General features: G+C 37.9%; 5 non-coding genes across 5 annotated transcripts; 3 read left to right on the forward strand and 2 right to left on the reverse strand.

Moving 5' to 3' along the window:
• Positions 1 to 3,438: 3,438 nt before the first annotated feature.
• LOC129772007 (U1 spliceosomal RNA) lies at positions 3,439 to 3,602 on the forward strand. Its single transcript, XR_008742524.1, has one exon. It is a non-coding gene; the product is annotated as a U1 spliceosomal RNA (small nuclear RNA).
• A 1,296-nt stretch (positions 3,603 to 4,898) lies between these two features.
• LOC129772008 (U1 spliceosomal RNA) lies at positions 4,899 to 5,062 on the reverse strand. The gene has a single exon (XR_008742525.1). It is a non-coding gene; the product is annotated as a U1 spliceosomal RNA (small nuclear RNA).
• A 4,589-nt stretch (positions 5,063 to 9,651) lies between these two features.
• On the forward strand, positions 9,652 to 9,815 carry LOC129772436 (U1 spliceosomal RNA). The gene has a single exon (XR_008742631.1). It is a non-coding gene; the product is annotated as a U1 spliceosomal RNA (small nuclear RNA).
• A 1,821-nt stretch (positions 9,816 to 11,636) lies between these two features.
• LOC129772001 (U1 spliceosomal RNA) lies at positions 11,637 to 11,800 on the reverse strand. Its single transcript, XR_008742519.1, has one exon. It is a non-coding gene; the product is annotated as a U1 spliceosomal RNA (small nuclear RNA).
• A 1,293-nt stretch (positions 11,801 to 13,093) lies between these two features.
• On the forward strand, positions 13,094 to 13,257 carry LOC129772002 (U1 spliceosomal RNA). Its single transcript, XR_008742520.1, has one exon. It is a non-coding gene; the product is annotated as a U1 spliceosomal RNA (small nuclear RNA).
• The last annotated feature ends 1,044 nt before the right edge of the window (positions 13,258 to 14,301 follow it).

Here is a 14,301-nt window from a genome sequence, read left to right on the forward strand (position 1 = left end):
CGAAGGAAGATATACTCTGTTCTGGTGAGATTTGGAATGGATTCTGTATTATGAGCTAAAGGGTGTGTCACATCAAATTGCATCACGGAAAAAACGCTGTAGAAATTCGCCCAGTAGACCGATCCTTTTGAAAATTTTAGACAGTAAAATAAAAACTATTAAACAACTTTTGGCATTTTCTTTTTATTCATACTTCGAGCCCAAGCCCGTATGCTCGCACCTTCCTCTTTACCCCGTCCATAAGGTTCTGTACAACGTCAGGTTGTAGTTTTTTTTGAACAGAAATTCATTTTCTCTTGAAGTCCGCCTCCGATTTGACAACTTTTGGGTTCTTCCGGAGGGCCTGCTTCATAATCGCCCAATCGCCAATAGAGAAATCTCTATTGGGCGAAGCTCCGGCGCGTTGGGCGGGTTCATTTCCTTTGGCACGAAGGTGACCCCGTTGGCTTCGTACCACTCCAACACGTCCTTTGAATAGTGGCACGAAGCGAGATCCGGCCAGAAGATGGTCGGGCCCTCGTGCTGCTTCAATAGTGGTAGTAAGCGCTTCTGTAGGCACTCCTTAAGGTAAACCTGCCCGTTTACCGTGCCGGTCATCACGAAGGGGGCGCTCCGCTTTCCGCAAGAGCAGATCGCTTGCCACACCATGTACTTTTTGGCAAACTTGGATAGTTTCTGCTTGCGAATCTCCTCCGGAACGCTGAATTTGTCCTCTGCGGAGAAGAACAACAGGTCCGGCAGCTGACGAAAGTCCGCTTTGACGTAGGTTTCGTCGTCCATTACCAGGCAATGCGGCTTCGTCAGCATTTCGGTGTACAGCTTCCGGGCTTGCGTCTTCCCCATCATGTTTTGCCTTTCGTCGCGGTTAGGAGCCTTCTGAACCTTGTATGTACGCAGGCCCTCCCGCTGCTTGGTCCGCTGGACGAATGAACTTGACAAATTCAGCTTATTGGCGACATCCCGGACCGAACTTCTCGGATCACGTCTAAACTGCTTAACTACGCGCTTGTGATCTTTTTCACTGACGGAGCATCCATTTTTGCCGTTCTTCACCTTCCGGTCGATGGTTAGGTTCTCGAAGTTAAGTTTTAGTACTCTGCTGACCGTGGATTGGACGATTCCCAGCATCTTACCGATGTCCCGATGTGACGACGCTCTTTTTCGTTCGACGACATTTTTCCAAATTTACGAAAAATTGACAGTGAAGCATGGCCAACCTGATCTATACACTTTTATCTTATTATAAGCGAAAGCTGAAGATATAATTCCTAAAAATTAAATTTCTACAGCGTTTTTTCCGTGATGCAATTTGATGTGACACACCCTTTACTATTAAGCAACCTGTTTCTTAAATGTATGGCTCGCAGCAGTTTTCGACGAGGAAGCAAACATGTTCTGGGAGGATAGAATATTTAAGCTGTGTGAAAGATGGCGAAAGATTGTGAAACAGAACTATGGATATAAAATTAAATTATAATGCTCCGATTGAAAATGATGCAAATTTCAAATTTCTAGCCTAGTGTATTCCCTAAACATCTGTGAACGTTTCATATTGATACGTTTAGTCGTTTCTAAATAGTCGATTTTTCAAAGTTTGGAGTAAATTAGATCAGCATTCAATCGCCTAACGTACTAGAAGTACAAAATGCTACGCGACTCTCAGAATGAACGATTCAAACTTTTATCTTCATGAGTTTGTGGGTGAGGAATGCGTGTATGTGTGCGGGCCATGAATTTTGTCAGGATTAAGACACCCAAAAACATAATTAATGTTGAATTTTTCTAGTATTAAAAATCACGAGTTAAGTGTGAGTTTTGTCAACTTTCGATCTTGATGACAAAACTGCTTCGTTTTTATTTTTTGAGAAATCCTGAAATTTGAAACGAACAACAAATTCTTCCATGGGTGCACGGGGCATATCTCTGGAGATCTGTTTCTTGTAATGATGTTTTCCTTAATTGATATCTGGTGATTTTTGTAGTACGCTACAATTGGGTTGTCTGGAAAATCCATGCTGCTACTGATGATAATCAAATCGAGACACTTACTGAGATTAATCCTCGATACACAATACATGAGCTAGTAAATGTCTAAAACCACCGTTCATAAGTACCTGGTGAAGCATGTGTACGACGCTACAATGTATGGACTACATATTAACCCATATTCCGGAACCCGATCGGATTTGACTAGATCAGATTGAAGAGTGCAACATTGTGCTTATTTCAAATCCGACCGGATTCCGGAATAAGGGCTTATTTTTCCGAAAACATTTGAAGGAACGCATCTCAGGGTGCGATTCGTTTCATAAACGCAACGGAAATACATATTTGAAGCAAATTGTGAAGAGCAAATCATGCACAATAATGTTGAGTTTAAAAAATTTTGGACAAGTGAATAGAACCCTGTAGCAGGTTTTCGCATGCAAGTGTTTTCAATAAGTAGGGATAGTGGGGGCAAAGTGGTCACGTGGGGTAAAGTAGTATAACTATTGACTATTGACACCATATTGATAGTCACCTTATGTTTGAAGAATTTTATGACTTTTGAGTCACCCTGTACTTCAGGGGAACTGTCGCATGTCAAAATATAAATAAAAACAAAAATCGCTCTTTCGGTAGCCATTTGGTCCACTTTGACGTCAAATATTAGAAACAAATGTATATAAAATATACTAAAAATTTTTTTTTCTATATTTTAAAACACTAATTAAAGCATGTAAACATCTTAAAACGATCGAATTTTATTTTCTTGTTAAAAAAAATATGAGTAAACGTCGAAATTTCGGTCGTCACATCGGGCTACTGCCTTAAATGAACAACATCAGGAGTTGCACACTGTCTAACGTAACAGCCGGTCAGCTTTTAAAAAAAAATACTCGAGAGTTGATTCACTAGTGATATTTTGATAAGGATATGAAGATAACGCGAATAGAATTCGGATGAAAATGAGAAGCTTCCCGGATGTTTAAAAAATCGAAGAATTTAAAACAAATCGTTACTATTAATAAGGCTATCGTTTTTATCAATAAAAACATGAAATAGAGAATAGAAAGAAAAAAATGAAATGCGAACAAAGTAGAATTTCTTGATTTTTTTCCTAAGACTGGAGGAATGTCCACGCTAGCTCACGGAAGAGGAGAGAGGTGCCTAAAATCATGCTTTTTCTGTCCATGTGGTATGTGGACAGCCCCTAAGCAAGACAAAAAGCCCAACGATCACTCATGCGAACAAAATGCCCCGTTAGCAGTATAATTGAACAAACCCTCCGATTTCGTTCAGAGCTTTTCTGTTCAAACTTTTTCTGGAATGTGGGGTAGATAGAAGTTTGTGTTGATATCCGCTTATTAATGAGAAATTATGTTATTTCTTTATGACTCATCGCTAGAGTACCTCGTCGAGAAACGGTTCAGAGTTTCCCGGCGAGCACGCCAAAGCATACTTACCTGGCACAGGGGTTACCGTGATCAGAAAGGCGGTTCCCCCAGGGCGAGGCTCTTCCATTGCACTTCGGTTGGGTTGACCCCTGCGATTATCCCTCATGTGGATAACTCGTGTGTGAAATTTTTGGTAGCCGGGACGTGCGTACGCGCACATCCCGATTCTTATTTGACTAAGTTATTAACTACAGTTTATGAATTATGTCGTTCTTGGAGTACCTCTCAACACGGTAGATCACGGAATGTAATTTCTAGCATTCCAGAATTTTCTCGCATCATGTATTCCTTTGTGAGACCCAGTTTGGTGAATACTTCGTCGATCTCAACTTCTTGACAGGGAATGTATTCACGGTAGTAATTTTTGACGTAGAACTACGTCTTTCATTAAGGGTACCAAATCAGAAAACTGGTTTCGTTTTTATGAATCGGCTCACCAAGAAAATATTTTTTGTTGAATTTTGTGTGTGATTTGGTTTCGCATGACAGTGATAAAACTATCTCCACCAAGGATGACAGCTACACCAATCGAGACCAGAAATATTAATAGAAAGGGCTTCTGTTGAGAAGAGCGCAAAGAGGGGGACTTGAACAAAATAACAGCGTAGTTCTACGTCGATAATGTGGTCGTATCTTGGACACAACCTCCTATAATTTTTTCAACACTCCCAGGTCTAATGATTTCATTCGCCTAAGCAAGGCTAACAATAACAACTAGTCGCAGTTTGTCTCGATTAACCCTAGTAATCATGACAACTGCAGAAAATGTTTCTAAGATTTTTTGCTTTTTCGATAGCGTCAATCTATAAACAACATATGCCCCAGTCTTGCCTCCGGGGCAAGTCTTGGATCGGGGAACTTTTGTATTAGAAGAAATTGGTGGAGTATTTTCATCAGAAACGTGTAGAATTTACTTGAGGAAAAGCACAAGAAACAGAGTTCATTTGAAGGAGATGAATTAGTTCCTAACATTTCAATAGACGTGTCAAGAGGAATGTCCTCGTCCCTGTTCATTGTGAGAAAATATTAAAAATACTTTAATCTATTTAAACCTGTTGTATCCTTATATTTTATCGAGTCTCAGGTAAATAATTAATTATGCTGTTCTGAATTCACCCAACAGGGCAAGTGAATGACTCCATGTCGGATTCCCCCAGTTTTGCAACCCATATAGAATCTCAGATCAGTAGTAATTTGTGTTTTAAGTAATCTATTTCTAGAATTATTGGAGTTGTTTGGGCAGCCTTGGTTAAATGATTCCATTCATCTATCATTTGTATTGTTAAAGATTTAGGATGATTGTAATGGTAATATTGAGCAGATACTTGATCTGATTATTTCATCATGAATTTTTTCAACGATCAAAATAAATCAATTATATTGAATGACAACGTAAAGTATGGAATAAGGAGCTGAACCAATTAAGCATAAATTATGATCAAGTGACTTATATTGTTTAAATCGGGATGTGCGCGTACGCACGTCCCGGCTACCAAAAATTTCACACACGAGTTATCCACATGAGGGATAATCGCAGGGGTCAACCCAACCGAAGTGCAATGGAAGAGCCTCGCCCTGGGGGAACCGCCTTTCTGATCACGGTAACCCCTGTGCCAGGTAAGTATGCTTTGGCGTGCTCGCCGGGAAACTCTGGACCGTTGTTCGACGTGGTACTTTAGCGATTACAGAAAATGGAACGACAGTCAAGTTTTCCCATGAAAATTTCGTATTGGAAAGCCAGTTCAACTGCTTTTCTCATAACTTAATTTTCTTTGCTCTACACCCCTTTTTATGCGAAATGTGTTTATCAAACTTGGAAATGTAATGTGTATTACGCCATGCCTTGTTGGGAATGGTAGAATTATTAAACATTGGAAGGTTCTGAGTCTGGTGTTGATCATTTTAATTATAACTATTTAGGATACGTACACATTTCAATTGAAATTGAAAATAATTAAGGTTTGAACGTATTTACGGAGCAAATATATTTCAATATTACACAGAACAGTGTTGAAAATACTAATGAAAATAAAACTATGGGTGAAAATAAAACTATGGATGTTATCAATATTTTGCCAAACGGTATACGTAGAAGTTCAGTGAGCTGAGGACATGAAGAGATATCTTCCAATGCAGTCTTGAATAACCGAGCCATAGCGTTGTGTTCGTACCGCTTTTGAAGTCTGCACTCATTCCGAAGTGCAGAAATGCTTGCGGGTACAAAAGTAAAAAAATAAAAAAATATGGTACATCATTTTCATGACGTACTCTCGAGAAAAAATCATTAAATGGTAAATTTATCAATCTACTGAAATACTATAGCATTCAAAAACCATTATTCTGTACTATGATTATTTTAGAATTATATTGGTGGAACTTTTAAAATTATGATACCATAATATTTTTATAATCAATGTCTATTCATTATCATTACAGAAAATAAATATTCCCTCGATTCGAATACTGAAAGACAATTATTCGAATGTATCGAATATTTAAAAATGGCCCAATGATAAATCGATGATCGAATAAACGAAAAATTTAGACATCTCTACCCGCACCTTGCATCTATTTTGCAACACATATTTCCCTAGGCTCATATCTTCGATTCTTATAAGTGCTAACTTAGGCCTGTTTTCAAAGCAATTTTAAGCAATTGAAACAAGTTTTTGGGTCAATAATTAACAATATTATAACTCTTGGACATTCTATCTTTCGAATGAAGTAATAATTTGAGTAAATTGAAAAAAATATTGATTAAACCAGTGATTGAATGTAACAATTTCCGAATTCAATTGCGAACAAATCATGCATTATGATAGATTACGTGCTTCGTTGCAAGTCTGGCATATTACATAATGCTTTGTTCATTTCATTCATCTATCGTTGGTTCCAAAATATGTGAACGGAAGAATGGCTAAACGATCAATTATTTTACATTTCCCTCTGGAGTAATTGCATCTCTCAAATGTACCAGTCTATTTTTGACGTAGGATTACGTCTTTCGGGAACATATTGGGGTACAAATTGAAAATCGAAAATCGAGTACATCGTGAAAATTGTCCAATTTCAAACGCTTATTGCTCAGTCATTTCATGAAGGATTGATGAAATTTTTGCGTCAATCGATTTCGGCACTCCATAACAATTTTTTATATTGAAGAAAAAACTATATGTCATAAAATTAACTATCGAACAATTGAAAAATCTCAACCCCTATCCTAACGGAAATACCCACTTCTGATTGGTCGAAATTGACGACACATGCGGCAGGTCCCTAACATAGACATCAAAACCAAGCTGCCTGGGGGAAATCGGCATTGCAAATATATGCAAGTCGGGGGCATTTATGTCTTGCAAGTAAGGTAAATTTGGACCTTTAATGTTAGTTGCTTCGTGAAATTTCAGATCAATGACCGATCGTGTATTGTGAAAAATTTATCACAAGTGTAAGTGTAAAATTGTATATGGTAGCAGTTGTGTTAAAAATGACATGATATATGACACGATTTATTTCAATTTTCATAAATATAATCCAAGGTGTGTTCCCGCTCGAGAACGAGAACCCAAGCAAAATTTATATGGCGAGAATAATTGGAAAAGCGAAGAAATTCTAGAAAAAAGATTCCCCATATGATCTAAATATAGTCTTAGGTGTTGTTAGTCCAATTAAAATTTACATTGGATTGAATAAACACTCAGAAAGTACATATTATAAAATAACATTACCTTTTCCATTTCAAATATGTTTTCTCCATATTAAAGTAACATGTTTTTACTGATGAGAAAAAATAATAATTTTGTTCGGCATTGGTAATTATCTTATATTGGTGAGTTTTTGACGTAGGACTACGTCTAACCGGAAGATATAGGGGGTGAAATGAAAATCTAGACACTGAACAAATAGGAAAAAATGCAAGATTTGGAACGCTTATAACTCGAGCATTTCTCAATAGATCGCAAAGGTTTTTGCATCAATTGATAGGAAATATATCTACGCATCTATCATAACGAATAACATTTCATTTTTCTTGAGATAAATAATTGAATAATTGTGAAATATCAAGCATTGTCCAAATGCACTATGTGCCCATTTTTGATTGGTCCACTTTGTGCTCCTCAAATCGTACCGACCAAAACGGGCAACCAGAGCAGCAGTGAAATACAATGAAGCACGATTGGAAAGGAAAAAGAAAAAATATGAACGAAACATTGGTCGCAGTCTCACACATGCGTAATTCTCGAGTCAGCCAGTCAGCTTAAAAATCCCCGCTCCGCTGCCGTAACGATCATTCTCATCGAAACAGTACACCACATCGTTTCGCATCACATCACATCAACAAAACAACACAAGCAGCCATGTCTGGACATGACAAAGGAGGAAAAGTGAAGGGAAAGGCAATTCCCCGTAGGTGTATTTTCCAATTGCTCCGCAAGGGTAGCTAGGCCGAGCGCGTTAGTACCAGTGCACCAGTCCACCTAGTAAGCGTTATATAGTTTCGGCCGCCGAAGTGATCGAGTTAGCTGGCAAAGCTGCTCGCGACGATAAGAAAACCCGCATTCAGAACAGACCACATTCGGTTCGGTGGACATCAAGACAACAACAGGCAGTTGCAGCGAGTGGCGAGTGACAAACGCAATCGCAAAACGGCAGCAGGTAGAAGAAGGAAAAATTTTGTTCTTTATACAAACTGCTTCGGTGACAAATCCAGAACAAGGCGACATCGAGGGCGTTCGAAATGGTTTTTTTTCAAAACCACGAGTGCTAAGTTTTCTAAATTGGAACCATTCCATAAAACATGGCGCTTTTCAGGGCCATTAAACCTTCCAGAAAAGAGTTTACGAAATACAGTTCAATGCTTTCTACATCTGTTACATCTGCATTGTATAGAAAAATAACTAAGGAGCAACATGATGAGCTATGTATTTCCTGCTGCTCTGTTCTTATTTTAAAGGACTTTAATCCGAAGGTCATCCGTCCCTGTATTTGCTGTTGGTTTTTCAGAACGCTTATAGCTCGTTTGTTTCTCGACAGATCGTAGAGTTCGTCTCCAAAACCTCGGTTCTTTTTCATTTTTATTCACTTTGTTGGCAGAGACTACAAATCTTACAATTCATTCGTCTCCGAAACCACAGTTTAAGGTACGGTAATGTACTCAATAGTAAAATATATGCTGATGACCACCTATGCATTCCCTATCACAGCCATCATTTTGATTGTGCGATATGAACATACACCGAAAGATGCCCGGCGTTGAACATTTAATAAGTACAAAGCCTTCAGAAAAAAATCAAGAATCAACTATAAGATAGTGAGAAAAAATTGAGAAAGTTTGTAAAAAAACGAAAAACACAACACCAAAGGTTCTTTTCAGAACCCCCAACATGTTCATAAAGAGTAAACAGTAAACTAATCCATTTTTCCATTAACGTAGGAGAAGAAAATAAAACAATATATTTAAAATATATATTTAGCAAAAGCTGTCCCCTTTGTATAGTCCTACGTCACTCCGGTTATGTCCCAGACATTACCCACCCGTCTTTTTTTATTTCATCCACAGGAGCATCTCGTCTAGGATCACAAAGGGCGGTTTTCGTCATATCTCGTTCTACTTCGGTGTCTTTTATATGATACGCACCATCCAACGACTGTTTACCATCCTTCTGTCATCATCACTCGGTAAACACTGGTGGAGACAACACCAACAACCCAACAACCAAACAAAACGGCAATTTTCAGGGCCACCAACTCATTATCAAAGAGTTTAACTATGTAATTCTTCAAACATATTCAAAATCAACAGATACCCTAACGGAATCCTACGTCAACTATGCGATCGTGTCTCAGACACAACCCTCCTGTGAATTTTTTGGTTTTTCCCCTGTATCTACACGATATTGTTAAAATGCGTAACACGTATTAATTATAATTTTGGAAATAGTTGGAATTAATTTGGAATTTGGAATTAATTTTATTTCAACCTTTCCATTTCCAGATTTTACCATTTCCCCTCCATTATACCAAATAGAAACAGATGTAGGGTAGAGAATATTAATTCATGAGGAAAACAATTGAACGGAATAGAGTCCTGGTTGAACGATGATTTTCCAATACGATTTTTTTGTGGAAACTTCACTGCTTGTTCCATTTCCCGTAATCGCTAGAGTACCACGTCAAGTAACGATCCAGAGTTTCCCGGCGAGCACGCCAAAGCATACTTACCTGGCACAGGGGTTACCGTGATCATAAAGGCGGTTCCCCCAGGGCGAGACTCTTCCATTGCACTTCGGTTGGGTTGACCCCTGCGATTATCCCTCATGTGGATAACTCGTGTGTGAAATTTTTGGTAGCCGGGACGTGCGTACGCGCACATCCCGATTCTTATTTGACTAAATCATTAACTACTTTACCCTCGACTATGGATACGATATGTAAATATGTATTTCACCAAGGCAAGGGTATACATTTGGAATATCGATCTTGACGAATCGATGTTATAAACGACTTGGAAATCGATTCACTGATTAAATCGTTACCAGAGAATCGATCTTTGAAAACAGTGCAGTACGTCTGGCATTTAGTCAAAACCGATTGGTTGTAGCTTAAACGACCGTAGAAAGCGAAAACTATTCAAACAGTTTTGTTAATAGGTAAGGAAATCAAATTTCTGTTCTATGGTGGTAAATTATTTGAATAAACAAAATAAATGAACATATTTGAACACCTACTTCATACAGAAATGTCTGGAAGAACCAGAATCGGAAATGAAAACTGAAAAACACAAAACCGAAAGGGAAAATGTAGATATTGTCAAGCAGTATTGGAGATGTCTGCTGTGAATGTGAAGCGGCATTTGAGGAGCAAACACCCGTTTTGTTTCTTATGAAAGAGCCAGCTAGCGAAATTCGAAAGCCGAACCCGAAATATTCGATCGTATTAGACCCGGAACATCTTCATCGATCATTTCAAGTGCTGTTTCGTTTGGCGTTTGACCTGCTTCAGTCCAATCGAATCCACAATCATCAATCTTTCAGTAAATTGAGGTGCCAATACCTGTAGATAAATAATGCATGATCGACATCCAGCTATTAAAAATGATTTGTCGGGAATATCACCCATTCTCTATAGTGGAAGATATAGAATTAAAAAAAAGTTAAGCTTATTTGTCCTTCTTATTTACTGCCAGCTTGATTTGACTGAAACGTCTGCTGTTTGTCTTTTTTGCGATATGTGGACAAATATTTACGTCAGATTTAATGCAGTCACTGCACACTTTCTCGAAAAGAAATCCGATCTAGGGTTTCGTTGGGTAGAATGTTCTGAATGTGAAGAAAGACATACCGATAAGAACATAATCCACTGCTTTAGTACTGACTATTCTGAGAGAATTCTACATACAATACACGATAACAGCAATTATAAAAGACAATGCCGTCAACATAAAATACAGATCATCGATTCTGGAAATAAGGCACCTTATTTGTTTCGCTCATATGATTTTTTTGACTGTGCAGATTTAGACTTGAAATCTACAACAGATGTTGTTGACAAGACAATACATATAGTGCAATATTTAAAAAAAAGTTCATATATTCTCTTGAAGCTGCACGACATGCGGAACAAATTGAGCATAAAAGGTTTGAAGCTGAAACAAGATGTTCCAACTCGTTGAAATTCCACGTATGACATACTGGAGCGCGTTTCTCGATTCCAAACTGAACCTAGAAGACGAGGATTGAGAATTTATTGAACATAATTTTAAATTATTGAAAATGTTTGATGGAGTAACCGTGGATGTTTCCAGTGACACAAAAGCTTAGCCCTCGGAAAGCGCACTGCTTTCAAAAAAATTGTAGAAGGCAATTGATAATTTTGGCGACAAGGATTTCAGAATGATGGCCAATTTCGAGCAATGATCAAGCAATAACTAGGAAAATTAAAAGTGTATCCACTGCTACCGTTCCAAGCCAATATGAGGGCGGTTTCATCAATGTTAACTGTTTTGTCCGCCTCTAACTCTACTTCGATTCGATTCATCATATTACAATTGATTCATCGGACACAGATGAATCAATTGTAATATTATGACAGACATAACTGAAAACTTGCGCTTGTTTAAAGAATTCAGAACAAATCCATAAGTACGAAGCTTTGTTCTTGATATGTTACATTGTTAGGAATGATTTTCACAATTTAAGATCGGGATGTGCGCGTACGCACGTCCCGGCTACCAAAAATTTCACACACGAGTTATCCACATGAGGGATAATCGCAGGGGTCAACCCAACCGAAGTGCAATGGAAGGGTCTCGCCCTGGGGGAACCGCCTTTCTGATCACGGTAACCCCTGTGCCAGGTAAGTATGCTTTGCTGTGCTCTCCGGCAGGCTCTACACCACAGGGCGAAGCGGTGCGCTATCGATTGTTGAGGATATAGAAAAAAGCTATCACAAGGCATTTTCTATTTAGGTGCGATGCACATATAACGTAACGTCAACGTAACAAAATTCCATGTTCCAGTGAAAATCCTATGACCACATTCACACACACACCAGCAATGTCAATGTCAACGAACGCTGGATTAGTCCAAGAGAATTACGTTACGTCAACATTACGTTGTATGTTCCTCGCACTTTATGAAGTAGAATGAAAGAAACAGCCCGTAAGCACTCTGTTGAATGCTTATCTTTCTAGTTTGTTATGTTGGTTGAAACTTAAAAGCTGAATGTGTATGTTGTATACAATATACAACTCGAGTACAAAGGTTCATCTTTGAATAAAATTTGAATTGCATGCTGAAACGCTTGTTTTACTAACGCTAGACGCTTTTAATTGTACGCTGGACTGGATTGGATTCCAATTTGTATGCCATGAATGTATGAGAGATAATAGTCAAATTTTACAGTATTCATCTCTGATTTCACTAAGTTTCTCAAATGTTGATATGATGATATGATTCATACATCTGCTGTACAAATTAGAAATATTCAAATTTAATCTATTTTGAATCCAAGGAGATCTTCTCTAAAGTACCTTGACTATTTTATATACATGGAGAAATACAACTGGAATATTCACCCCTATTCTGTATTTCGAAAATCCATCCTGTATTCCGTTAGAGTTGTTTTTGCATTTCGTTCGATCTGTTTCTCTTCGAACATTAAGTGGGCAAAACGTTCGAAATAGGGAATGCGGTATTATAACTTCAACGATATAGAAATCCGTCGGAATACAGAACAAGGCTAATCGTTATGTACGCGCTGAAACTTTCGTTTGTGTGTCCTGCCAAAACCCATTCTGATTGACATTACGTTTTCTATTGTGAGGTAGATAATTTGTTTGTAGACAGCTAACTGATTTTTCAGATCCAGTTTATGCTCTCTAATTTAAGAGCATAACCAACCTGTTCGAAGCAGAACATGTTTTAATATGATTGCATAAACTGTCAAAAAAAAACCATCAGATATCTACAGATAACGTGACGTATTCAAATAAGATTCATCGTTGACAAACATGTCAGACAGCTGGTAACAAGCAAATTATTTTTTTCAAATTTTGAATATCAATTGAACTTACGGATGTTGAATCCAGCGTTACTCAATCGCTATCGTAACATACCGCTGTGTGGTGTACAGCCAACTGATAACAACGGCAAAGCATACTTACCTGGCACAGGGGTTACCGTGATCAGAAAGGCGGTTCCCCCAGGGCGAGACCCTTCCATTGCACTTCGGTTGGGTTGACCCCTGCGATTATCCCTCATGTGGATAACTCGTGTGTGAAATTTTTGGTAGCCGGGACGTGCGTACGCGCACATCCCGATTTAAACTTATAAAATACTTGTATTGTTTGTATTACACACAATTCCATTGACCAAAATCGCGTTTCGAACTGCTCTAATTAGAGATGGGCAAAACAGTTCTTGTACTTTATTCTAACACACAATATGCAGGGAAATTGTGTGGTATCTTTAAATAATACTTTATCCCGGTTGCAGTCTACATGCCACCATCTTTTACATTTATTACAGTTTACTCGATTTACTGTTCCCGAAAACGATGGGTCATTTTCGGTTGCTCCGCAGCCCAGACAAATCTTTTCAACATTATAGGAATTTAAAATAATGTTATTCAACATTCTCATCCTCTCACATTTAGGATCCAATGTAACGCTTGGAAAACTTTGATTAGTTAGATACATCTCAATATTATAGAGAACGTGAACTCCACAGTGAATTTATTTAAAGAATTTTGAAAATCAGAAATTTCACGGTTCCTAGTGCATGTGTTCAGATTAGTTTTGTTGAATTTTAAAATTTGATCTGAAATATAAACATGTTTAGAATATGTATAAAAATAAATGGTTTTTCTTTTAAATCAATAGGAGTTAAAGTTACATGAGCCTTAAATGATATAGGCAAAAATGACATTTCAGCATTATTAATTTTCGAACAAATAGTCTTTAGTATATTAAGATGCAAGAAAACTGGATCACCGTATTGTAAGGTAGATTCTTTGTAGATAAAATTTATGCCATCGAATTTTTCGGTTCTCGGAGCAGAATATCTGGATCCTTCGGGAAAAAATTCCCTAAATTCGTTGGAGCCAGATCCTTCTATTCGGAAACAAGAGGAATCTTGTCTAACGGATTTAAAATTTAATTCATTCTAGATATTGTCAAGCTTTACAGCTTGGACGCTTTCTTCAACGAGGTTTAGCTTTCCGTTATCATTTTCATATTTTTCCCGCCATCGATATTTTTTTTTATTCAAAAAACGGAAGATTTCTTCTACGTTTGTCTTTCTTAAATTTGTCTCTTTCTCTGTACAATGCTGAAAACATTGCAATCCCAATCCCATATAAATGG

Source organism: Toxorhynchites rutilus, chromosome 2 (genome assembly GCF_029784135.1).
Source record: "Toxorhynchites rutilus septentrionalis strain SRP chromosome 2, ASM2978413v1, whole genome shotgun sequence".
In the NCBI taxonomy this organism is placed as follows: Eukaryota; Metazoa; Arthropoda; class Insecta; order Diptera; family Culicidae; genus Toxorhynchites; species Toxorhynchites rutilus.